The sequence below is a fragment of the Leopardus geoffroyi genome, chromosome E1 (assembly GCF_018350155.1).
Source record: "Leopardus geoffroyi isolate Oge1 chromosome E1, O.geoffroyi_Oge1_pat1.0, whole genome shotgun sequence".
NCBI lineage: Eukaryota > Metazoa > Chordata > Mammalia > Carnivora > Felidae > Leopardus > Leopardus geoffroyi.
In genome coordinates, this window is record NC_059330.1 from 35,764,767 (window position 1) to 35,788,682 (window position 23,916).

Below are 23,916 nucleotides of genomic sequence, written 5' to 3' on the forward strand. Positions count from 1 at the left end.
AGTCCCTCAAGAGAAGAAAAGAATTTTATTTTGAAGATAGAGGAGTTGGGGGGGGGGGGTGCTTCTTGCTTGTCAGCAGTTATAACAACAAAACAGTAAATGGAGGAAATAATGAAATAACCGCACCCCCCCCCCCCATCCCCCCACACCTCGTCAAGGGGCTGGGTGAGTTTTTAATTAGTGCTTCGTTTTCAATAAATCTGTATTTGTACGTGGTGCTGATTCTTTCCTGGATAAGGGAAAGATAATAATGAGAATCCTATTTTTCAGTCCCACACTAAAGGGATGCCTAGTATATTTAATCATGCCGTAGAAATCCTGGCAGCTTTCTCTGAGCCCAGCCTCTGCTCTAATTACATTTCTAGATTTTAGTAAATTGAAAGGGAAAATGTAGGAACAAAATAATTAAAACCGAAGAGGAAGTGCATATTAAAAAGGAGAAGCTGTTTAAAATTCTTCCACACGGTGTTTCCAAGGACATCTACAGTCATTTAATCAGATCCACACCAAATCAAAGCCCTTTGTACAGAAGCTGGTGGATCACATCTCAGGTGGGCGGTGTGGTCCCCACAGCAGAATGGGAGCCTCGTTGCACCAGGCTACAGATGGGGATAGGACTCATGTCCTTCCAGATCTCGGGAGGCTCAGGGCCAGCCTGGACAAGCTGCTAATACAGACTCACTAGCCCCGAGGGGTCCCCTCCCAGGTCCCAGGCAGAAACTGACTATATGACATTGATTAGCCCCAGCTGTAAGGGAGCTAAAGGAGGCTGTCGGTGCCTTCAGTTTCCTTTTTCTGCACCCCTTCCCCCTTCTATGCCTCCTCCTCCAAGGAGTACCCATTTTCTTTCTTCCTTTGCCCGCCTGTGAATCCTGAAGAGAACAGTCTCAGGGACACCCAGGAGTCAGTTACTTGAACCCGGTTACTGAGTTACCTGCGGGGCACTCTTGAGTTTTCACCAGCACCAAAAAACCTTGCTGGCTTCAGCCGAAGGAATGAATGAATGTTTGTTGAGGGTGGTGATGAGTGAACTCAGCCTAATAGGTGACACAAGCTCTTTCTGTTTCAAGCAAGGGAGGCCCAGTGGCTCACAGCCCTGCGGAATTGAGGACCTCCGTCTCTTGATCATGTCTGAAATACAGTCGGAGCAAGCTCTGGGAGCTTGGAGTGCTTTGTGGGTGATTCCTAGGACGGTTGAAGCTGGGGGACTGTGGGGCGTGCTTGTGTACTTGAAAGTGGAAAGTGGCCTGGCAACTGTCAGGGGTTTCTTCCCCCCCCCCACCCCCCAAAGCTCTGCTCACTGGCTCCCAGCCTTCCCTAATGAATGGACACACCAGCCACCTGGCACCGGGGCACATGTGGCAGGAAACAAGCGAGCACAGTCTCCTGGAGACAGTCCCACAGCAGCAGAGCTTCCGGAAGCTGTTCCCAAGGCAGGGCCCACGCCTTATCACCCCACGACCTGCAGGCTCATCTGGTTGCTCTTTTGGGTTCAATGCCTCTGGCATTTGAGTGTGTGTGTGTGTGCGTGTGTGTGTGTGTGTGTGTGTGAGATGATACTATCTCAGTGTGGAAAAGAGACAATCCCCGCTCCGGGTTACCTGGCTGGGTTCAGGAAGAACAATTTTTGAAAGTTTAAGCTAAAGGAAAGAATTGTAGCAATAACAAATATCCCGTCATGGACCTTACCACTCTAACGTGGAGAGGACTTTTTTTCTCCCAGGGCCAAGAGGCTGAGGCTTTTTTTCTTTTCTTTTTTTTATATTTCTTTATTTTTGAGAGACAGAGTGAGAGTGGGGGAGGGGCAGCGAGAGAGAGGGAGACGTAGGATTGGAAGCAGGCTCCAGGCTCCGCGCGGGGCTTGGGTCTCGAACCCACAGACCGTGAGTTCATGACCTGAGCCGAAACCGGACGCTCAACCGACTGAGCCACCCAGGCGCCCCAAGGCTTTTTTTTCTTTTAGTCAACTCAAGAGTCGTTGATGGCCCTTGGGAGCTAGGATGTGGGGCCGACTGGGGACCCAGGTGTCCAAGACAACAAACTGTCACTGAATCTGCTTCCTTTCAGTTAAGCCACCTAATATGCCAGCCTTGCCCCAAAAGCACGGTCCCTCTTGATCGTTTCCAAAGGCCAAAATTTAAAAAGCTACTTAAAACTCTTCAGCATTGTCATAAAGTCCAAAGGCGATTTTACTGACACAAAGTTGGTTGGAAAAAGTGAGGGAACGCAAGTTACGCTTGTTGCTGATCCATAAACTGGTTGCAAATACACGTCGCTACTGTTAAGTGCCTTTCTTGTTACGCTGCCCACCCTGAACCCCCGTTGGTAGGCCTCTATTTGGTCCTCGCACCTCCGCGCAGCCCGCCGCGCCGGGCACGTCACCCCCTCCGAGCTCCCGCCTCTTTCTTGTCAGGCCCCTCCTTCTCCTCAGATTCCCCCCCTCCCCGCCCCCCCCCCCCGGCCCTGGGGAGACGTCGGGACGCATGCGCAAGAGGGGAGGTAGGCGGAGTCTTGAGGAAGAGGGAGGAGGGGCAGGAGAACGCAGGGAGGGGAGAAGAGGGGCGGAGGCGGCGCGGGGTGGGGCCCGGCGGGTACGCGCTCGCTGCGTCGACGTGCTGACGCCATGACGCCCCGGCCGGTGTGTGTCGGTGTGTGTGTGTGTGTGTGAGTGTGCGCGCTCCGAGTGTGTGTGTATTTGTGTATCGGCGGTCCCGCAGGTCCCGGATGTTGCGGACAGTATGAAGCGAGCGCAGGGGGACGGGGACCAGCAGCTGTCGCCGCCGCTCTCAGGTGAGTGGGGGGAGGAGAGTCAAGGGAGAGGGTTGTCCTGTCGGAGTGGGGGGGCGCCTCCCTTAAGAGGTGACTGACCCCCCACTACCCCCCCCCCCCCCCCGCCACACATATACTGTTCTCTGTCCCATATCCCACATCCTGGGTTACGTGGCCTGGGAATGCCAGAGCCTAATCAGCCGTTCCTTCTCCCAATCCCAAGCATTCAGGAGACACAAACGCGCCCCCTGCCTTCAGCCCCCCCCCCATCATTTTCCCAGCCCCATCCCCCTTGCCAAATAGTGAGCTGTCGCCTGCGGCGAGATGGGTGACTGCGCATGCGCGAGTGTGAACGAGCTAGGGGTGCTTGCTCGCTGCCCCCGGGGCGCATGCGCATCGCTGTGTTGCAGGGACCTGCGGGATAAAGAGCCCCTTGACCATGCGCCCGCCTCTTTCCCAGGCAGTGGGCTGCCAGATAGTGAGCCTGTTGCTCCTATCCGAAAGGGAGAGTGTAAATGATTCGAGGGACTTACTGACAAAGCACTATTCGCATCTGGTGTTGCCCTAGAGACTCCCAGGCTACAAACGCCTTCCAGAGCCAACCGTGCCCCACGCTGACCTTTCTTTTGAAACTGTCACTGCAACTTTTAGTTCCAGCATTGCTCCCCCCCCCCCCATCGTCATGTTGTACCTGTAATACAAACATCCCCTAAACTTACGAGTAGGTGCCTCAACCCATTCAGTTATTCTGGCAGGGGATTTTGGTAGCCTTTCTTAGGAGGACTAAGGGTCACAGAAAAGAAAGTAAGGGTGACTGCCTTTTAGCAAAATTCTTAATTATCTGCATAGAACTAGATAAAGATAGAGATAAAGAGAACACAATGTAAGGGTTAGAGCAATAACTGTAAATCAAGACATCAGGGTTCTCTGATCTCTAGCCCTCCCAGTTCGTGTGACCTATTTGCCTCGTTTTTTTTTGTTTTTTTTTGTTTTTTTTTGGTATAAGATCTTCCTTTTAAAAAAAAGGATCTTCCTTAGCGCTTTCGTTTTAGCTGTACATTATTGATGCTCTGTGAACATCACATGAAAACAAAAGTGATCGGAACCTACTAGTGGACGATAACTTACCCAGCGGAGGTTTTAACTTTAAGCAGTGGGAGTGATAGTTCTTGCACATTTGCAAAAACAAAGAGCAACATAAAACAAGGAACTCAGGAATATTTCAGTGATCTAGGACCTAGGTTTTCGATTGGCAGATTATTCACGGTCCTTCATTTGCTGCCGTGTTGCCACTCTTGGCTACTTTGCTGCTGCTTACCTTTGCCCTCAGAACAGGGCGAGGAAATGGTAAACTCTTAAAAATAGAAGGTTTGCTGAGTAGCATTGAAATGAATAGCTGACTTGTTGGGAGGGGGCAGCTTTTTTGTGTTTTCTCAGTTACCTTTGCCAACCCTGTTTCCTATTTGGATAACGGGATGGGTGGGCTATGTTAGTAAGCCTTATTTTCTATTTTCGTTCCTTAGTTTTCTTTCTTTGGTATTCTGTCAAGGCTTTTTTCAGCTGCCATTCTTAACTGCAGGACCTTATGTTTTGGGGCCTCAGTGTGTATATATTTTTTTCACTTCTCCTTTTAACTCTGGCCTTTGCATGGTTCAGTTGTCTTTTGTGCTGTTTTCTGTCGCCATAGTTACAGTGGGACCCAAGGGACGACACAGAGGAAGCACAGGAATTTGGGGGGCATAACTCATCCTGTTTCCAGGAAAGGGCTGGAGACTCATCTTCTATTTCTTGTGTGAAGAATGAGGGGTATAAGTTCTTGTGATCGCTCCACACTTAGGGTGAGGGTGGTTGTTTGCATTGGCACTTTGGTGACTTCCGTCAGAGCTCTTCATAGTGGTTAGTGTACTGGGAGATGTTCGATGTCGTCTGTGTCCCGACTTGCAGCAGGTTTTGGTAGAAACCTTGGAACAAAACTATGGGGGTAGTAGGTAGGTATCCATCTCTCAGGAGGCGTCTGTCCTCTCTGATGCTTTGTTTTTATCTGGAAACATTTCATCTGGTTGAATTTACTGAAGCCCTGTTTAACATTTTTGTGGAATGAAGGCATGATTGCTCTTAGGATTAAGAGGAGCATCATTCATTAATTTGCATTGGTGCAGAGCCGTGTTTCCAAATGCTATGTAAAATGGGTAACGTACACATGAAACAAAACTCAAAAGGTACATAGAGGGTGAAGAATCTTCCTTCTCCTGCCCTCTTTTCATCTGTCTAGTTAAACTCACCCCCACCCCCCCCAAGGAAACTGTTGTTACCTGTGTCTTGTTTACCCTTCCAGAGATAGTCATGGCTTTCAAAAGCATACACAACTATGTACTGTTTGAAGTTTCTGCTTCTATTTACTGTTTTACACAAATGGTAAGACACTATAGCCATTATTCTGCATTTTGCTTTTTTTACTTTGTATATCTTGGCCATCATTCCATAGAGCAATAGAGTACCTCTTCCGTTTTGAAAGATGACAGATACTCCCTTGTATAGATGTACCATCATTCAGTCAGCTCTTATTGTTGGATACTTAGGCTGTTTCCAGGGCTACAGTTAATTCTTTGTATGTGCTTTTTGTGTACATGGGTATCTTTTGGGTGAATTCCTAGCCGAAGTGCTGGATCAGAGGATATATGCATTTTTAATGTTGTTAGATACTGCTGAATGACTCACCATAGAGGTTGTACGAATTTATATTCCTGCCAGCAGTGAGTCTGCCTCTTTCCTCACCAGCACTGTTATCAACATTTTTTTTTTCCTTTGTGCAGTCTTTTAGCTAAGATTTCAAGTTCATCATGTAGCTTGTTAAGCCTTATTACACCCAGGAGTTGTGGATACATAACCGTGGCCGTTTTTGCAGATGGGAGTGGCCGGGGAAGATACTGTTCGACTGAAGAGTCATGTCATGAGAATAAAGTCATGTGCCTGGATAACACGGCATATCCATGACACCGCTTGGAGGACATGTACAACCTCTACTTCCTTTCATTCTTAGGTGCTGGTTTCTTTTTGCAAAATTCTGTAAGCCCATAAGTGATGTCCCATGATCTTTTGATAGCTTTGACTCAAAATTGTTTGTAGAGGTGAACTACCATTGTGTTGAGGAATTGAAAAGCTAACCCGGTTAGTTAAAGGTACTTTACCAAGTGCCTTCACAAAATACTGGTACTAACACTTTGTTTTTAACTGTTGGTTTATTTATTTTTGAAAGCGGGAGGGGAAGGGGCAGAGAAGGAGGGAGAGAGAATCCCAAGCAGGCTTCTTGCTGTCAGCGCAAAGCCCGACGCGGGGCTCAAACTCCCAAACCGTGAGATCATGATGTGAGCTGAAACCCAGAGTCGGACGCTCAACCGACTGAGCTGCCCTGCCACCCCGGGTACTGGTACTTTTTAAAAGTCTGCTGATTGCAGATACTTCACTGTGAGTTGTGAGGAAATAGAAGCGAATTTAAAAATGTCTGTGCCTGAAGGAGCTCATAGTCTTGGAAAATCAAATCTACTAAGTATGTGAAATAGTAAGGGAACAGTTAGAATGGGAACAATAATACACTGTGTTCCATGTTGAGAGGACTTTGGAAAAGAGCCATTAGAGGAGAATTCCTTTGGGAGGCCTTCCTGGAGGAAGCGCATTTTGAGCCCTCTCCCTCCCCTCCTTTTACAACTGTTTATGTAAAAAAATTTACACGTACAGAAAAAGTCAAAGAATAGTACAACGATCACCTTTATACTTATTATACCCTAGATTCCACAGTTCATTTTGCTGTATTGGCTTTATGTATGTGTGTGCATGTGCCTTTATATATATAATATATAAATTTTTATTTTGCAGATATCATGACATCCTAATACTTTTGTACTTTAAATGCTTGAGATGCATTTTCTTAAGGAGACCGTTTACTTAATTGTTCTTAAGATATATTGTCACAGATAAGGCAATTAACGGTAATTTCCTAAAACCATCTAATACCCAGTTAATGTTTAGATTTTCCTGGTTGTCTTGAAGATGACACTTTTTAGCTGTTGGTATTTTTTTCTGCAAACATGTATCTTTAGTCTTTTTACATCTCCAGTGGTTTGTTTACAAGCTACAAGAAATTGCCTTTGTGAAGAGACCAGGCCGTTTCCTGTGATTGTTTCCTCACAGTTTCATTTAATTTGCGCCTTTATCATGTATTTCCTACAAACTGGCATTGAAGCCTAAGACGTGGTTAGATGCATATTAAACACTTTGGGTAAGAATTCTTCGTAGGTGTTGCTCTGTACCTCATATTAGGTCATGATAAGAGAAACATAATGTCATAATATTGCATTATTAATGATGCTGAGTTTATTTTATCATTTCTTTAAGATGATAAATACCAGATCTCCAGTGTAGACATTTTTTCCCCTTTGTAGTTAGTAATCTGTAGAGTGATGTTTTGGAGCCATTCTGTTCCACTTCTCCGGCAGTCTTTGACTAAATGATAATGATCCTTGTTTGGACCAGTTATTTCTTTGGTTGCTGCAAAATGCTGATTTTCTCATTCTATTCCTTTTACATTGATTAGCCTTCAATCTTTCCCTCAGCAGTTAGAAATAATTCTAGTTTCTACCAAAAGTTAGGTAAATTCTTATTTTCCCTTTAACAGTTTTCTGAGTAACAAGGTGGTATAATAATCACCTCTAATGGTGGCAAGTGATTTGTTTCCTTTTCTAGCTTTCTTTACTCTAGTATCATTATAAATGCATGGACTTTAATTTATTTCTACATGTTACTGACAATTATAGACATTTCTTGGAGCTCAAAATGTTCCATATTCGCCCTGTGGGAACCTTTCAAGCTTGGTGTATGAGTGCCTCCTTGCCCTCTAGTCCAAGAAGTTCCTGCCTCACTTTGTGTTTTTCCTGTCCCAGTTGTGGAGCCCTCATCTTCTGTGTGCGTGCGTGTGCGCGCACGTGTTTATGTGATATACATATGTGTGTGTATATACACACCCATATATAGGATATACGTATCTCACATTTTCTTCCCTTCTATTATGTTGTTCATCTCCCTATAGAGCTTCTGAAGCCAAAATCTAAAAACTGCAGATGCCTTTATTTTAATACAATGCACCTAGTGTTTGAATCACTTCTGTGCCACTGACATTGCTGGATTCTGGCTCTTAGACCTTTGTCTTGAATGCACTTTGTGAAAAACAGGTAGTACCTCTGAAGACCGCATTTCTTCTCCCCACCTCCCCAGTATAAGGTTAGCTGTAGCAGAGACTGGGGATTTCTTCTCCGATGAGCAACCTTGCTTCCCCCCCCCCCCCCCCCCCCGAGATGAAAGGTCCACAAAATGGAATTTAGAGACCGAAATTGTACTTGCGAGCTTTCTTGGAGATGTGGGGTTTTGAGTGTCCCATAAAAGCATCTTTGTGTAGATATACACAAGTATGTGTTTGTCTTTCCTCCCTTTTCCTCATTTATACGTTCCTCTGCACAGTTGGAGCGTTATGTAAGATTATGCTGTGATAGCATATTTTTTTTCATTATCTCTACATTTTCATCATAAAAAAAAGGAATGAGACAAATTGTCCTTAATTAGGGAAATTTTTCAGTTAGGCCATGAACCCTGATATCTAGCTGTTTTAACTCAAGGTCTGCAACAGCACTGAATCCTGTGGATTTCTGTCATGTAGTGTAGACTCAGGAGAAATGTTGGTACATCCACAGTGTTTTCTTAAAATCCATCACCCTAATGAAGATTAATACAAACAAAAGATACAGTAGAGCTGCATTCTAAAGCTGGTTTTAGGGGCTGGACTAATTCCTGCCTTAGCAGAAAATGTTTTATTAGACTCTTACCATGTGGCAGTATTTTGAGTCATCTTACTGATTTCAAATCACTCAAAGGCTGACAATAACAGTATTCTGATATTTATCTGAAATCCTTTCCCTTTTTTTTTTTTTTTTTAAAAACCATCTTGTCGTATTTACTTCCAGACTTAATAAGGTTATTCTCAACCTGGTTTCGTAACAATACTGGCCGCATATTAAATTCTGGTCGTGTATTCAGGGAAGCGCACCTGTTCCTTGTGTTTGTTTTCGGGCACGGTGAATCACTCTGAAAGGCTACACTGACACATTTGCTGCTAAGATCCAGTGGCTTCTTTTACTTTTGTTTTTGACAAGCTTCCATCATAGGAAAAAGGAGTCTAAAGTATAGCCTCTTCAGGAAACGCTTGGGCCTTCATTCTTACAGTTGTAGTCATGTTTTAATAGAATTGGCAAGAGTTGCCCGGCTGCTCTGTGTGGCAGAGCTGGTCATGCTGCTTTGGGAGAGCCGGATGCAGACAGACCTCAGAGTGGGAGTTAAATGTTCAGACAGTAACCCTTACTTGCCCGGGAAGACCTTTATTCCTGACTGTTGCTGTCTTTCCTTTTTCTTTATATGTTTGTTTATTTATTTTGAGAGAGAGAGAGTGCACATGTGCATGCAGGGGAGGGGCAGAGAGAGACGAGCTAGGGAGAATCCCAAGCAGGCTTTGAGCTGTCAGCGCAGAGCCCGACATGGGGCTCGATCTCACAGACTACGAAATCATGACCTGAGCCAAAATCAAGAGTTGGATGCCTCACCGACTGAACCACCCAGGCGTCCCTCGACTCTCTCTTTCTGAGCTTGGCACAGATCTTCCTGCTGTGGCACCAGCTAAATTAAAGAAGGGCTTGCAGTTCTCTGAAAGCCTCTAATCCCTCTTGTCTGCTGCACCTGTCTGTCTGCCTGAAAAAAAAGTATATGTAATCGTTCATCTTAATTTGAGATTTACATAATTTTTGGTATTTAGAGACAGGTACTACTTTCTGCTTCTGTCATTTCGACTACTTTAGATACTTCATATGAGTGGAATCACGTAGTATTTGTCCTCTTGCATCGGCTTATTTCCCTTAGCATAGTGTGCTCCAAGGTTCGTCCACGTAGTGGCACATGTGAGAATTTCCTTCCTTTTTAGGGCTGAATAATCCTGCGTCGTACGCATATGCCACATTTTGTTCGTTCATTTATCTGTCAGCGTTCACTTGCGTTCCTTCCACCTTTTGGCCACTGTGAATCGTGCTGCTGTGAACACGGGTGTCCGGATGTCTCTGAGATTCTGCTTTCAGTCCTTCTGGGTATATACCCAGAAATGGAGCTGCTGAATCGTATGGTAATTCTATTTTTAATTTCTTGGAGGAACTGCCATACTGCTTAATATAGGGGCTGCACCATTTTGCATTCTTACCAACAGGGCACAGAGGGTTCCCATGTCTCTACATCCTCACCAACTCTTATCTTCTGGGGTGTTTTTGATCGTAGCCGTCCTAAGGGTATGTTTACATTTTTTTAACTTAATTTTATCCTTTATCGAAACTAAGTTTTAAATTTTAGCAGAGTCAGATTTATTATGTTTTTCCTTTAGCATGTGTGTTTTTTGTGTCTTAAAGGAGGCATCCTCCCCTCTACTGAGATAACACTTAGATCCTGTATTTTCTTCTAAAAGTTTTAAAGTTTCACATTTAGGTTTCTAATCCACCCAGAATTTATTTTGATGTTTGGTGTGACGTAGGGATCTAATTTTTTTTTTTTTTTCCCAAATGGATAACCCTGCAGGAGGGATTTAACTTTTTTTTTTCCGTGGGGATAACCCAGTACCTTAGCATCATTTATTGAATAGTCATGTCTGCTCCTTACTACTTTGTAATGCCACTTCCGTGCTTCTAATAATATGATGGTTTGTGTCTGCATTCCTTATTCTGTAACATCGGTCTGTTTGCATATCTTGCACTACAAGATTTCTTGTTCATATTTAGTCTCCCCGTCTTGTTCTTTTTCTGTTCATCAGCCTCCTTGAAAAACCCTGTCAGGTTGGTATATTTTAATGAAGCCATTTGCTGTCTAAAATACATTGACATAATATATAATAGCCTTCTCCAAAAAGAAAAAAAGAGAAAACAAAAAACAAAAAAAAACACAAGCCATCCTTAATCTAGCAGGTGACCATTAAGCTGTCTCTTGTTCTGAATGAGCCTATAATTTCCATTCAAATTTTTGTTTTGTTGGAGTGATTTTCATTTTGGTAAAGGCACATGATTTTCAAATGGAGGGAACCTTGTTATAATTTGGTGTCTCAGATAAGAACACCAAATAAAACACTCTTGGTAACAGTACTGAAGTTCTGTGGTGTTAAGGCTTTCTTGAGCATAAGGAAAAGAAACCTATTTAAAATAACAAGTGAAAGACTTAACCAAAGAAAATAGTTGTCGTAGAATCCAAGGAAAAGCTGAACCACAAGACCTCAGAATCAAAACTGTTCCAAGGACTTCAGCAATTAGAATGAATGGACTCTAGTGTTCTGCCATAAGTAGACCTCAGTATCCGTGAGGCTTAATTCAGATTCCTGAATGATGTCTGATTTGGTCAGTCTAAGGCATGAGTTTCCTTGGGCCAGATGCCTGCCCCAGGTTCGACTCTGGTTGAGGATTGGGGAGGGAAGATTTGGTACAAACAGCAGTTTTGGAGGTGGCCGGAATCAGAGACAGATTCTCTTAGGGCAGTGTTTGCCTAACTTTTTAGTTGCAAGGTTCTATACTTTAAAGAATTTCTGAGGACCCCAAGAGCTTTTGTTTATGTGGTTTATATCTATTGATATTTACCAAACTAGAAATTAAAATTAAAAACTTTTTTAAAAGTTGCTTAAAAAAATCTATTTCACGTTAGCATAAATAATATATTTTTATGAAAAATGACTTCAAAAAACTAGAAGAGTGGGTTTTTTTTACACTTTTGCAAATCTCTTAAATACTGCCTTAACAGAAGATAGATTTTCATATCTACTTGTGTATTTTCACTCTGATGTGAAATTTTTTTTTAATATTTATTTTTGAGAGAGAGAGAGAGAGAACGAGCACACATGTGGGAGGGGCAGAGAAGGAGGGAGACAGAGGATCTGAATTAGGCTGTGTGCTGAGAGCAGAGAGCCTCATGTAGGGCTTAAACTCATGAACCATGAGATCATGAGCTGAGCCGAAGTTGGACGCTTAACCAACTGAGCCACCCAGGCACCCCATGATTGATAGTTTTCATTGAAGTATTTGAAGAAAATATAATCACAGGGGATAAATAGTCGGAAAAGGGAGGAGTATTTGCAGACGGTTGTGTATATTCTTCTCTGATACTACACCAAAACTCGACAATTGGTAGTTTCTTATCAGTTAAGTTGTAGTGTGGAATCTGAAATCATTGATGTTACTGTTATACTAAAACCCACTGGTCTGTCTTGCCCTTTGAATGGGTTTTTTACCCATTCATGATTTGATAATATGCATTGTTTGTTTGGGAAATACTGATTCACTGAGTTAAGCGGGTTTTCTAGATGACACATTTCATAATGCGGTATTAAAAAAAAAAAACCACATTACTTAGTATCACCACCCATCTCATTAGAAAAGTCTGTAAGTATTGGGAATCTGTCCTGCAGCTACAAGATTTCCAAAATTCTAACTTTTAAAAAAAATTTTTTTTTTCAACGTTTATTTATTTTTGGGACAGAGAGAGACAGAGCATGAACGGGGGAGGGGCAGAGAGAGAGGGAGACACAGAATCGGAAACAGGCTCCAGGCTCTGAGCTGTCAGCACAGAGCCTGACGCGGGGCTCGAACTCACGGACCGCGAGATCGTGACCTGGCTGAAGTCGGACGCTTAACCCACTGCGCTACCCAGGCGCCCCCAAAATTCTAACTTTTGAGTAAAAGCTCAGAACTTCATCGAGAAAATTTGTTGCTTCATCAAGAGCGTTCTTAAGTGAAATTGACTTAAAAAAACCCAGCAGTACGTGATGGTGAAAGACATGTGACTCTAGTACAGTTTGATGCCGCCGTTAACCTTGATTTATGCTAAAGCACCAGTAGTTTTGCCCATTGTTGATTTTGTACCACCAGTGCAAATGTCAATGCAGTGAAAAAGGCAAACAATTTCTTAAGTATTATGAAAATTGTTTCAATTTCCTGGACTTCTTGAAAGGGACCTCCAGGGATCCATGGACTCCGTTTTGGGAACCACAGCCTTATGAGAGCGCGTGCGTAGGGAAACGAAGGCCTGTTGCTCAAAGTACAAGTGTTTCATGGTAGAATTTTACTGCATTGCTACCGCTGTTACTTATTTAATATGGTGCAGAAATGAATAGAATACTTTAAAAGATCATAAAAAGTTTTAGATTTCTTACTGAACAGAAATGTTTCCCTAGTAATTACGATTTTCAAACAGCAGAGTTTAAGGTACTCAGATTTTCAGCCAGATATTCTTTCAAGTATGTGATAATCTGAGGGTAACCCGTTTTAATGTAGCTTATGGAATTTATGTCCTTATAGTAGCACATGCAGCTTAACATTTTTTTTCAAGCAGTTGAATACATTACAAAATCTCAGAGCCAAAGATTGCACTTGGGAAGATCTTGCCTTTTCAGAAAAGGCATAGAAGGGGAGGTTAAGGCTGGGAATCTGCCATTCCAGCTTTATATCGTTTGGTTATTAAAGATCTTGCTAAAGAAAACCTCCCTCCCCCTCCCCCCCACCCCCATTTAAATATGTTTTTTGATAGAGAAGGGAACAGTGGTGTTAAATGACTTCATTTCCACAACTATCTGTTGAATGACTCTAAACAAAAGCTTTTCTAAAACGTGGGAAAGGGGTATGTTCTGAAATGAGTGAGGAATTGAACCAGTATACCTATTTTGGTGTTTAGAAGAGGAAGGGGTCATGCATTTGGGGAAGTTGGGGTGGGAGTCAGGACTGTCTTTGTGAAGGTTACCTTTGAGCTGGGTTTTGAAGGGTCGGTATTTTGAAGGCTGGAATTTTGATTGGCAGAGATGGGAAGGGAATTTGGGCAGAAGGAAGGTCGTGGGCAAAAGTGCGGAGGTGAGGAAATGCAGTGTTTGTTGTTACAGGGTGTGTACTGGCAATAATGAACGGTGCAGTGTAGCTGAAGCAAAAAAAGAGGCCTGAGATAATAGGAGATAAGGTAGGAAAGAAATTGGCCCAGAACAAAGAGGGTCTTCTACTAAGTCTGGGCAGTTAGGCGTTAATGTGGTAAGCGATGGAGAGACTTTGAAAGTTTTTGATTGAATAATAACACAATCAGAGTGTACTTTAAGAAAATGTGTTCAACCTCATTCATTTAGTAATTCATTCATTGACTTTTTGAAATTGTTCCTCTGTGCCACTTAAGCATGAAAAACAGTGTATGTCACTGTGAACCAGACAGAAAATCCCTATTCTCGTGGAATTTCCCATCTAGGAAAGGAGCTTCAACAAATAAACACAAATGTAATTACAAATTACTGTAAATGTTAATGAAGGAGAGGAATAAATTACTATTGAGAAATAATGGGGTACTTCAGGTTAGGAATCTGGGAAGGCCTTGCTGAGGAAGTTACCTGTTAACCGAATCTCTCTCCCCTCTGCCAAATGCTGTTTTAGGAACTGGGGATATACAGATATATAAGGAACAAAACAGACAAAAGTCCCGGCTCTCACAAAGTGCATATTCAAGCAGTAAATAAGATGAAATATATGGTATGTTAGAAGGCAGTACGTCCCAAGGAGGGAAATAAAGCCCAAGAAGGAGATACGGCATACTGGGGTGGGCACGGGGGTTACAGTTTTAGGTGGAATGGCCGTGGAATGTCTCACTAAAGCACTACAAAGGTAATATTTGAGCACGTATCTGTAGAAGGTGAAGGAGTGAAGCAGAGCTCCAGACGGAGGGCATAGCAAAAGCAGAAGCCCTGAGGAATGATGTGCCTGGCATGTTCAAGAAACCAGCAAGGCCAGTGTGGCTGGAGTTAAGTGGGCAAGGGAGAAAGTGGTAGACACGGAGTCAGAGGTTAGTGGGAGCCCAGAACCTACAGAGCAGTGGTTCTCACCCATAGCTGCATGTTGGAACTACCTCAGGAGCTTGTAAGAATCTTGGTGCCCGGGCTGCAGCATGCACCACTTAAATAAGAATCTTTGCAGGAGGGACTCGGTGGCAGAGGCACTGGAGAAAAGTAGATGGATTTGAGAAGTATGTTAAAGAATCCATTTAATTATAGATTGAATGTGGGGGTTGAGGAAGAAGAGTGTCAAGAATGACTCCCAGCTTTCTGGCTCAAGCAGTTGGATGTGTAAAGGTGCCACTTAACTGGGATGGGAGTGGGAGATAAGAATGGGAGGGGTAGGTGTGGGATTTGGAGGGAAGATCAGAAATCAGGAATTCAATTTTAGACATGTTAAATTTGAGATGCGATTGAGGCTAAGTATAAATATGTTAAGGAGGCAGATAGATGAGTGGGGCTTGAAGTGAAGTCAGAACTTGAGGTAATACATTTGTAAATCATCTGCTTATGATGGTCTTAAAAGTATCTAAATGACATCATATAGGATAGATTTGATGGAAAGAACTGGAGGTGTGGAAACTGGTTAGCCTGTTCCAGCAATCTGAACAGGGATTGGTGCTCGTGTGAACTAGGATTGTGGTGAAGGGAAGAGAAGAGAAAGTTGGAGATTTGAGGCCCTTGGGAGCCTGTGAGGAGTGGGGGTGGACAGTAGGCCAGGAATGCAAGACAGCTTTGAGATATCAAGCCTGGATGAATGATCGGTCTGTTAGCAGATATAAAATAGTCAGGAGGAGCTGCTTTGGAAAATAAGATCGTGTTTGGCTTTGCACGTATTGACATTTAGGAGAGGCTGCCTAGCAGGCAGGCAGTTGAATCTATTGCACTGGGTTTTCGAAGAGCAGGTGAGGTTTGAAAGATACATCTAGGTCTCATTTATATGAAATTGATTCACCGTGGGAGCGGCAAACTTTATGAAAATAAACACCCAGAGTCTTTATCATAACCTGTTAGGTCCTCTGTGATACGGTTCCTGCCTGTTTCTTGTATAGTACTTTCCTTTGTTTACCGTGATCAAGCTGCACTGGCTTGCTTTGTATTTTTCCAGTATATCCAGCTAAGTCCTCCTTCAGGGCTTTTGCATTTTCTCATCTTGATTCTTCTTTTCCACTTGGTAGAGGGAATAAGAGCTCAGAGAAAAAACTTCAGAAGTTGGTATCTGGGGAGCAGAGAATATTCCAGGAGATCCTTGCCTAGGTGTGAGAGTGTGGATGAGCATTTGAAGTAGAACGGCTGTGGGAGCCATTGAAGTTGAAATTCTGTCGACACAAAGACCCCGAGTCTCATGTTGGTCTTAGTGTACCCCCGCACTCAAATCAAACTGGGTTGAGGCTCAGCGAGTGGTAGCTTCCCTCCACCTCGGTGGTCTGATGATGGTGTGGTGATGGTGGTGGTGGTGGTGGTGATGGTTGACCTTTAGAATATAAACTTGACCTGATGCTGACTCGACTCATGCCGTCCCGTCACCGCTTACAGAAATGCCCTCTGCATAGGTGAGAAACTTCCTCCAGTGGAAGCTATTGGTAAATTGTTTCAGAAACTTTTGGCTTGAAGAAACAACATGAAAACAGCAGGGAAGTAAATTGCGTGCCGACTTGGATGCATTGTTAGGGACCGCTTCTCTTCATGAGCTGGTGTGTCGCTCCTTAAGTGGTGGTGATCGCAGTAACTGTGAGTAATGCACCACGCACACAAATCCTTAAAAAGGCGTGTGTAATTTCAAAACCTGTAGTGTATTTTTTTTTCAACGTTTTTTTTTTTTTTTTTTTTTGGGACAGAGAGACAAAGCATGAACGGGGGAGGGGCAGAGAGAGAGGGAGACGCAGAATTGGAAACAGGCTCCAGGCTCTGAGCCATCAGCCCAGAGCCCGACGCGGGGCTCGAACTCACGGACCGCGAGATCGTGACCTGGCTGAAGTCGGACGCTTAACCGACTGCACCACCCAGGCGCCCCGAGTGTATTTTTATTTAGAATAAAAAGCTTTGCCTTTTCTGATTATAAAATAATGGGAAAAATATAAAAAATAGAAAATTTAAAAAATTTCCTGTCGCTAAAAATCTTACAAAATTTGTTTTTGTTTTTTTTGTTTTGAGAGAATGAAAAAGGCTGGAAGGAGGAGCAGAGAGAGAGGGAGAGAAAGAATCTTAAGCTGGCTCCATGCTCAGCACAGAGCCTGACACAGAGCGCAGTCTCGTGACTGTGAGATCATGACCTGAGCCAAAGTCCAGAGTTGGATGCTTAACTGACTGAGCCACCCAGAGCCCCAAAAGTGATCTTTTAAAACTCCGCAGAGGGGCGCCTGGGTGGCTCAGTCGGTTAAGCCGCCGACTTCGGCTCAGGTCACGATCTCGCGGTCCGTGAGTTCGAGCCCCGCATCGGACTCTGTGCTGACAGCTCAGAGCCTGGAGCCTGTTTCAGATTCTGTGTCTCCCTCTCTCTGACCCTCCCCCATTCATGCTCTGTCTCTCTCTGTCTCAAAAATAAATAAACGTTAAAAAAAAAAATTAAAAAAAAAAAATGAAACTCCGCAGAATTCTTCTAGACAGAGTTTTGTTGTATGAGTGCACCATATTTGGCCAATTCCCTACTAATGAACTTCCTTTTTCTCTAGCTTTTGCTTATAAATTGTGCTATGATGAGCGTCCCTATACATAAATACTTACACACTGATCAGATTGATTCATTAGGATAGATTCTGGAAGTGGAAGCAGAATTGCTGTGCTAAAGGGTATGCAAGCTTCCACTTTTTTCCTAGTTAGTCTTTAGGTATTTTTAGTTGGAAAGATATTTAGACATATTAGAGGACATTTAAAAATCTATTTTATTGGGGCGCCTGGGTGGCTCAGTTGGTTAGGCGACCGACTTTGGCTCAGGTCGTGATCTCACAGTTTGTGAGTTCCAGCCCCGCGTCGGGCTCTGTGCTGACAGCTCAGAGCCTGGAGCCTGCTTCGGATTCTGTGACTTGCTCTCTCTCTCCCCCTCCCCTGCTCACGCTCTGTGTCTCTGTCTCTCAATAATAAATAAACATTAAAAAAAAATTTTTTTTAATCTATTTTATTATTCTGTCAGCCATTTCCCCCTTTCCATCTGATAAGCTGTTTTGTTTTGTGTTGTAACTACCTATTCTTAGGTCTCGCTAGACCTACCTAAAGAGAATTTGGGGGTAGGGGAGGACATACATGTAGAAGAATTAAAATACTTGGCATCCCACGTTAATTATCAGGTTCTAAGTAACCCCCCTTAACTGCCAAGAAAGTGACAATAAGTATGATAGGAATTCAGAGGGAGCTGAGGTGATCAGGAAATGCTTAAAGGCAAGGCAGAACTTGACCTGGATCCAGAAGGGTAATATTTAAATAGGAGGTAGAAGAACATTCCTGGCTTTCAGAAGAGTATGACCAGATATGAGGAAGGCACACGATTGTGTGTATGAGCTGACGCATGGGCTTGCAGTCTAACTGATAGACTAATTGGAGAGAAGCGTTCATGTTGTGGTGTCGTGGAGGGGCTTGTATGGGAATTAAGTTATATCCCAGAGGACCAATTTTATTCTCAGCACATCTGAAGTTACTCAGTATGGAACTGTCAGATAAAGCAGATATACAGATATGGCCCAACTTGAATGCATTAAAGTCTCTTTTTTTTTAATTTTGATTTTTTAATGTTTATTTTTGTGTATGAGAGAGAGACAGAGTGTGAGCAGGGAAGGGGCAGAGAGAGAGCAAGCCACAGAATCTGAAGTAGGCTCCAGGCTCTGAGCTGTAGGCACAGAGCCTGGCGCAGGGCTGAAACTCACAAACTATGAGACCGTGACCTGAGCCGAAGTTGACCGAGCCATCCAGGCACCCCTAAACTCTCTTTCTTACAAGAAGCATAGGAGAAGGTTATTTATTTATGTAAGTGAATTATTTAAATAATGAACTTTCTATAGATCTTAAAAGTTCTTATAATAAAAAAAATGTTTTTGTAACTGTGTGTGATGATGGATGTTAACTAACCTTATTGTGGTGATCATTTTGCAGTATTACACATATATTAGATCATTAGGTTGTACACCTAAAGTTAATACAATGTTACATGTCAATTATATCATAAACAAACTTCCCAGTACTTAAATATTTATTATGTAGTTTCACAGAAGAGTGGCAACTTTCATGGATCTCAGTTTCTTCTATAAAATCAGAGGTTGTTTTTTTTTTTAATTTTTTTTCTTAATGTTTTTATTTATTTTTGAGGCAGAGAGAGATAGAACATGAGCAGGGAAGGGGCAGAGAGAGAGGGAGACACAGAATTGGAAGCAGGCTCCAGGCTCTGAGCCATCAGCACAGAGCCCGATGCGGGGCTCGAATTCACAGACTGTGAGATCATGACCTGAGCCAAAGTTGGACGCTCAACCAACTGAGCCACCCAGGCACCCCTATAAAATCAGAGTTTTTAGACAAGGTGCTCGCTGAAGTACTTTCTGGTGCTGAGATTGCTATATAACCTTTCAAGAATACCTTGATTTTATGAAATAAATTGGCCTGCTGTGTGGCCGATACCTTCTAGCTCCTTAGGCACAATAATGCACCCCCACATCTGTGAGAGCAAAAGTCTTTGATTGGATGATTGTCTCCTGGCTTCCCAGGTCTAGAATGATTCACCTTTGGAAATTCAGTTGTTCTCACTTTTTATTTCTAAATGACACGTAGAGATTTTCATTTGAAAGAATTTTATGGCTAAGATTGAGCTTCAAGCGGATGCTGTGAGGTTGAGAGGAATTATTGTAATAGTCAGTTTTAAATTATCTTCCTGTAAATTATCTGTAGGGATTTATTTCATGCTGGCTTCCTCCTTTTATTTTGAATTCACTCCCATGATGACTTAAATGTATGGCTATGCTATGTAAATACATTTTATTATTAGTTTAGACCAGATACAATTTTGGATATGAATCTATAGGAAAAATTACATAATGCATTCCAAAGTAAAATGTTAAGGATTTCTTTTTTACTCTCTGTTTTGAATTTCTTATACCACTTTTTATCTCCTTTTGTGTGGATAATTGAGAACTGACTAGGGCTTTTTAAACTCAGAGACTTTCTGTTTAAAGTACACAATCATTGGGGTGCCTGGGTGGCTCAGTCAGTCAAACATCCGACTCTTGATCTCAGCTCAGTTCTTGATCTCAGGGTCATGAGTTCAAGCCCCGCGTTGGGTTCTGCACTGGGCATGGAGCCTACTTAAAAAAAAAAAAAAAAAGTAAAGTGCACAATCATCACAGGGTGATTGATGTATGGAAGTGTTGAATCACTGTATTGTATTCCTGAACCGAGTATGACTGTATATGAACTAACTGGAATTAAACAAAAACTTAAAAATAAAGCGTACAGTGAGGTTCACAGCTGATTCGTGGCATACTTTAAGTTTTAAGTGTCTCCCACCTAGCATCACATTCTTTTCACTAAGCTGTGCTACCTTGGACCAAAACGTCTTTTAGAGAGACTCAAGGTAAACTGTCATAAGGTGACCACATAGCTCTTCTGACAAGCATTCTCAGGATGCTTTTAACATGATGCAGCCTTCAGAATTCAGGATGCATTCTGCAGTTTTGCAAGTAAACTGATCAGTGTCACCAGAGTTGATTGATCTCCGGGAGGAGTGGCTAAATGATCTCACACGGGGCTGACACATAAACCAGAATGCCATTTTATTAATGTACATTGAGGGGCGGTCTTTTCTGTGACCTAGAAAAACATGTGTCTGCTCAGTCCATTCTCCTTCTAGTGTCAGGGTATTAATAGTAAAAACTAATAATCACTAATGTTTACTGCACGCTTATTATGTCTCAGGCACTGCTCCAAGCATTATACATGTAAGTAAATCATCTGATCTTCATAATAACCTTATGAAGGAAGTATCCTTACCTGTATTTTACAGGTGAGGAGTCTGGGGCACAGAGGGTTTTTTTGTTTTTGTTTTTGTTTTTGTTTTTGTTTTTAGTAACTCGCCTGAGATCATACAATTGGTAACTACTATGTTGTACTAAGCAAAAGGTCACTTGGTAAGCATAGAATCTTAGCAAAGGGAAGTAAAAATCCTTGAGGGAGGGCCATTTTATCTGGATCATGATATATTCACTCCTTCCTTTTTCGAACGTTTATTAAGCACCTACTGTTTGCTGGGCACTACTTTGACACCAGGCTTATCAAGGTGAATATAACAGTTAAGTGCTGCCCTCCTGGGACTCCAGTTTGGTGGGAAAGACAGATAATTACTGCAGCAAGAGATTTACACATTGAGAGACAGGAGCGTTTAAATCCTACTTGGAGAGATTAGAATAGATGTTACAAAGGTGAAGTAAAGGCAAAATGGGTAGAGGAAACACTTTATGCAAAGATGTTGTGCCAAACACAAGCTTACTTCGCAGGAATGAAACAAGAAAGCATTGCATTAATTAAGGTAATTATGTCTTGAACTAATCCAGCTGTTCATTGTGGGGATTAAGAGAAACAGATGAGTTTGAAATATATTTCTGAGGTAAAATTGACAAGACATGGTGATTGACTAAATTAGGGCGTGGGGAGTGGAGGTGGGGGTAGTGAGAAAGAGTGGGGAGTTAAGGCTAACTCCTCTATATCTAGTTTGAGTACTTGGGTGAATGGTAGGATCACTGAAGACAATCAGGTTTTTGGAGGGGAGGATGGGCTTCTGTTTTGGACTTGCTGAGTTTGAGATGCCTATGAGATGGGCATCTGATGTCCAGGAGCAGGAAGCTGGTTTGCAGTAGAGAAGAGAAACGCATATACATGGTGGCTGAAGCCATGGGAATTAATAAATTGGGGGCAGTTACAGTGATCTGGATTGGCTAGAAGGCAAGAGCAAAAGTGGAGAAGGGCCAGTATTTCTCTATTTTCAGTAAATCCTTATTTAAGTTTTTAGGTCCTGTTTTGTCTGCTTTTGACTTGGTAGAAATCTTGTCTTTTGAAGTAAGTGCTCTGAATAACTCTTATATTTATGGTTGTTGTCTCACAGTTTATACAAAACCTGTTTTGTATTTTTATTGCAGTGACGCTTACATGTGAATTTTGTCAAAATTCACAAAGTATGAACAAAAAAAAAAGTGTATCCAGAGTTTGGATCCTTTTAAAAGGATCTGGTTAGAACTTTTTATAATCCCAAAACCTCATTTTAACAAGTTTCTCAAATTTTATCACCAGTGCCTTAACCAAGCTTACAAATAGTAAGAAATTTATTCATTGTCCTCTTACTTGATTATCACTACTTGAAGGCAGAGAGGTAAGAAAGGATCTGAAGAGTCTACAAACTGGATAGTGATCACGGTACTGACTCCAGTCTCCCCTGCCCCCATACACTGTGAATGATTTCACTATAAATATCTGTGGTATTTAAAAAAGATAATTAAAAGTGTTTTTCTTTTCGAAGAAAAGAAAATTTTATTCATTTCCTTCAAGTATTGTAGGAATTGAAATAGAGGTCATAATTTCATTCTAGAATAAGTAAGAGAACAGTATCCTCTTAATTGCCAACTATAACATAAAGATATTTTGAATTAGCGAACTTAACATCAGTTGTGAAAAGTTAAGAGTGTATAGACATATGAGACATTTAGAGAAGTGATTGGGTTAGTTATAAATTATGTGGAAGTCTCAACGACATTGGACATGAGATTTTGGTAATTTATTCACCAACAGCAACCTAAGACACCTCCCTTTCTCCACTGGTCAGTGCCTTGACTACTGTGCCTTGTATAGTGTTCATTAAAAACTGATACAATGAAAAAAAAAAAAAAAACCAAGACTGCTTACTTTTGGAAGTTATTTGCATTACATGATCTGATTGGATAAACTTTTGTGCCAAGTATGGGCAGCAACCAATAAATATGTACTTTGGTTACCAGACTGTCTGTAGCCAGTCATAAGCCATTGCTTTCTTTTATGTCATAGTAGTTTGCCATTTAACATAGCAACTCAACCAAATACTGCTTCAGTTTGTTCTTGACAGTATGTGCAAGCTTAGTATTAAATTGAATGTCTTTGGATTTGATTTTTGGATTAGTTTCAAGTAGTCATTTGTTTTTCTGTCCTTGATTCATTGCCACTTAATACCAGTCTCAAATCCAAGAAACATATTCTTGTGTGTCTTGGAAATAGTAGATTGCCGTGGAGGATGTAATTATTTTGTCTCAGTATGAGATCTGCCTCTTTAATTATGTGATTAGAATATTTGCTTTTGTTTGGTTTATAGTTTTTATTTGAAAGCTCTTAACCTTAAATTTTTATCTCCTAATCTGTGGACTTCAGTCTGGTAGATGGGACATTGAACTCCATTAGGTAGAATTTGCGGACACCTGGAAGACTTTAATTTTTCTACAGCTGCAGTCTTAAAGGGCCTCCCCAAATCACAGGCCCACAGGTAAGGGCTTCTTTATTAGTAGTAGAATTTGCGGACCTCTCGCCGGATTTTTTGATAGTATCATAGGCAGGACCCTTGCCAGGTAACCCTTGTATTTGACCTTGTGGTTCCATTTAGTTCTGCTCCCCTTCCCTTTCCCAGATGATGCCTTGTTGGATACCTCGAGCTACCTGCTCTGAGTCCAGTTCTGGAGTTGGGCCCCATTGAGCATTTTGTAGTGTAGTCAGAGCAAGGGCTGAGAAAACCACCCTCTTTTTTTTTGAACCCTCATTTTGAAAAGGATGCTTCTGGCCCTCAGCGTAGGAGGTGCTGGCCTTGGTTAGTTTTGTGTGGGGGTGTATGTAAGGTTGGCCTTGATTTTGAGTGCTTCCGATTGATGCTTAAGATGGTAACGTTTTGTGTGGTTGTCGTTAGTGTTCCCCTGAAAGTATAGAAACTGGGGGCAATTTTCTTGAGAGATTCAGTGTTGGGTATGGTGGTTTTATTGGGTGAGGAAAGAATGTATTGAGAATTATCTCATAGTAGGTGTTCCTAAATTGCATTTTCCTGAGTTCTTATAAAAGTAGAGGGAGCTCCTGCTGAATACAAAACATACTGCATTAGATATACTACATTTCCCTGATTCTAGAATAGAAACAGGTTTTTTTTTCACATTTCAGTGGGTTTTTTTTAAGGTTTTATTCTTGAGAGAGAGAGAGAGAGAGGAGAGGGAGAGAATGCGAGCAGGGGAGGGGCAGAGAAGAGGAAACAGAGGATC

The 23,916-nt window shown here is 42.2% G+C and overlaps 1 protein-coding gene across 2 annotated transcripts in view; it reads left to right on the forward strand.

Moving 5' to 3' along the window:
* Nucleotides 1-2,542: 2,542 nt before the first annotated feature.
* Nucleotides 2,543-23,916, forward strand: part of LOC123603497 (speckle type BTB/POZ protein) — a 67,460-nt gene continuing 46,086 nt past the window's right edge. Inside the window, exon 1 of one of the 2 annotated variants that reach the window (XM_045488469.1) lies at nt 2,543-2,790. The gene's annotated coding sequence lies outside the window, so the exon portion shown is untranslated. The remainder of the gene's footprint in view (nt 2,791-23,916) is intronic. The other variant, XM_045488471.1, reaches the window with a different exon arrangement.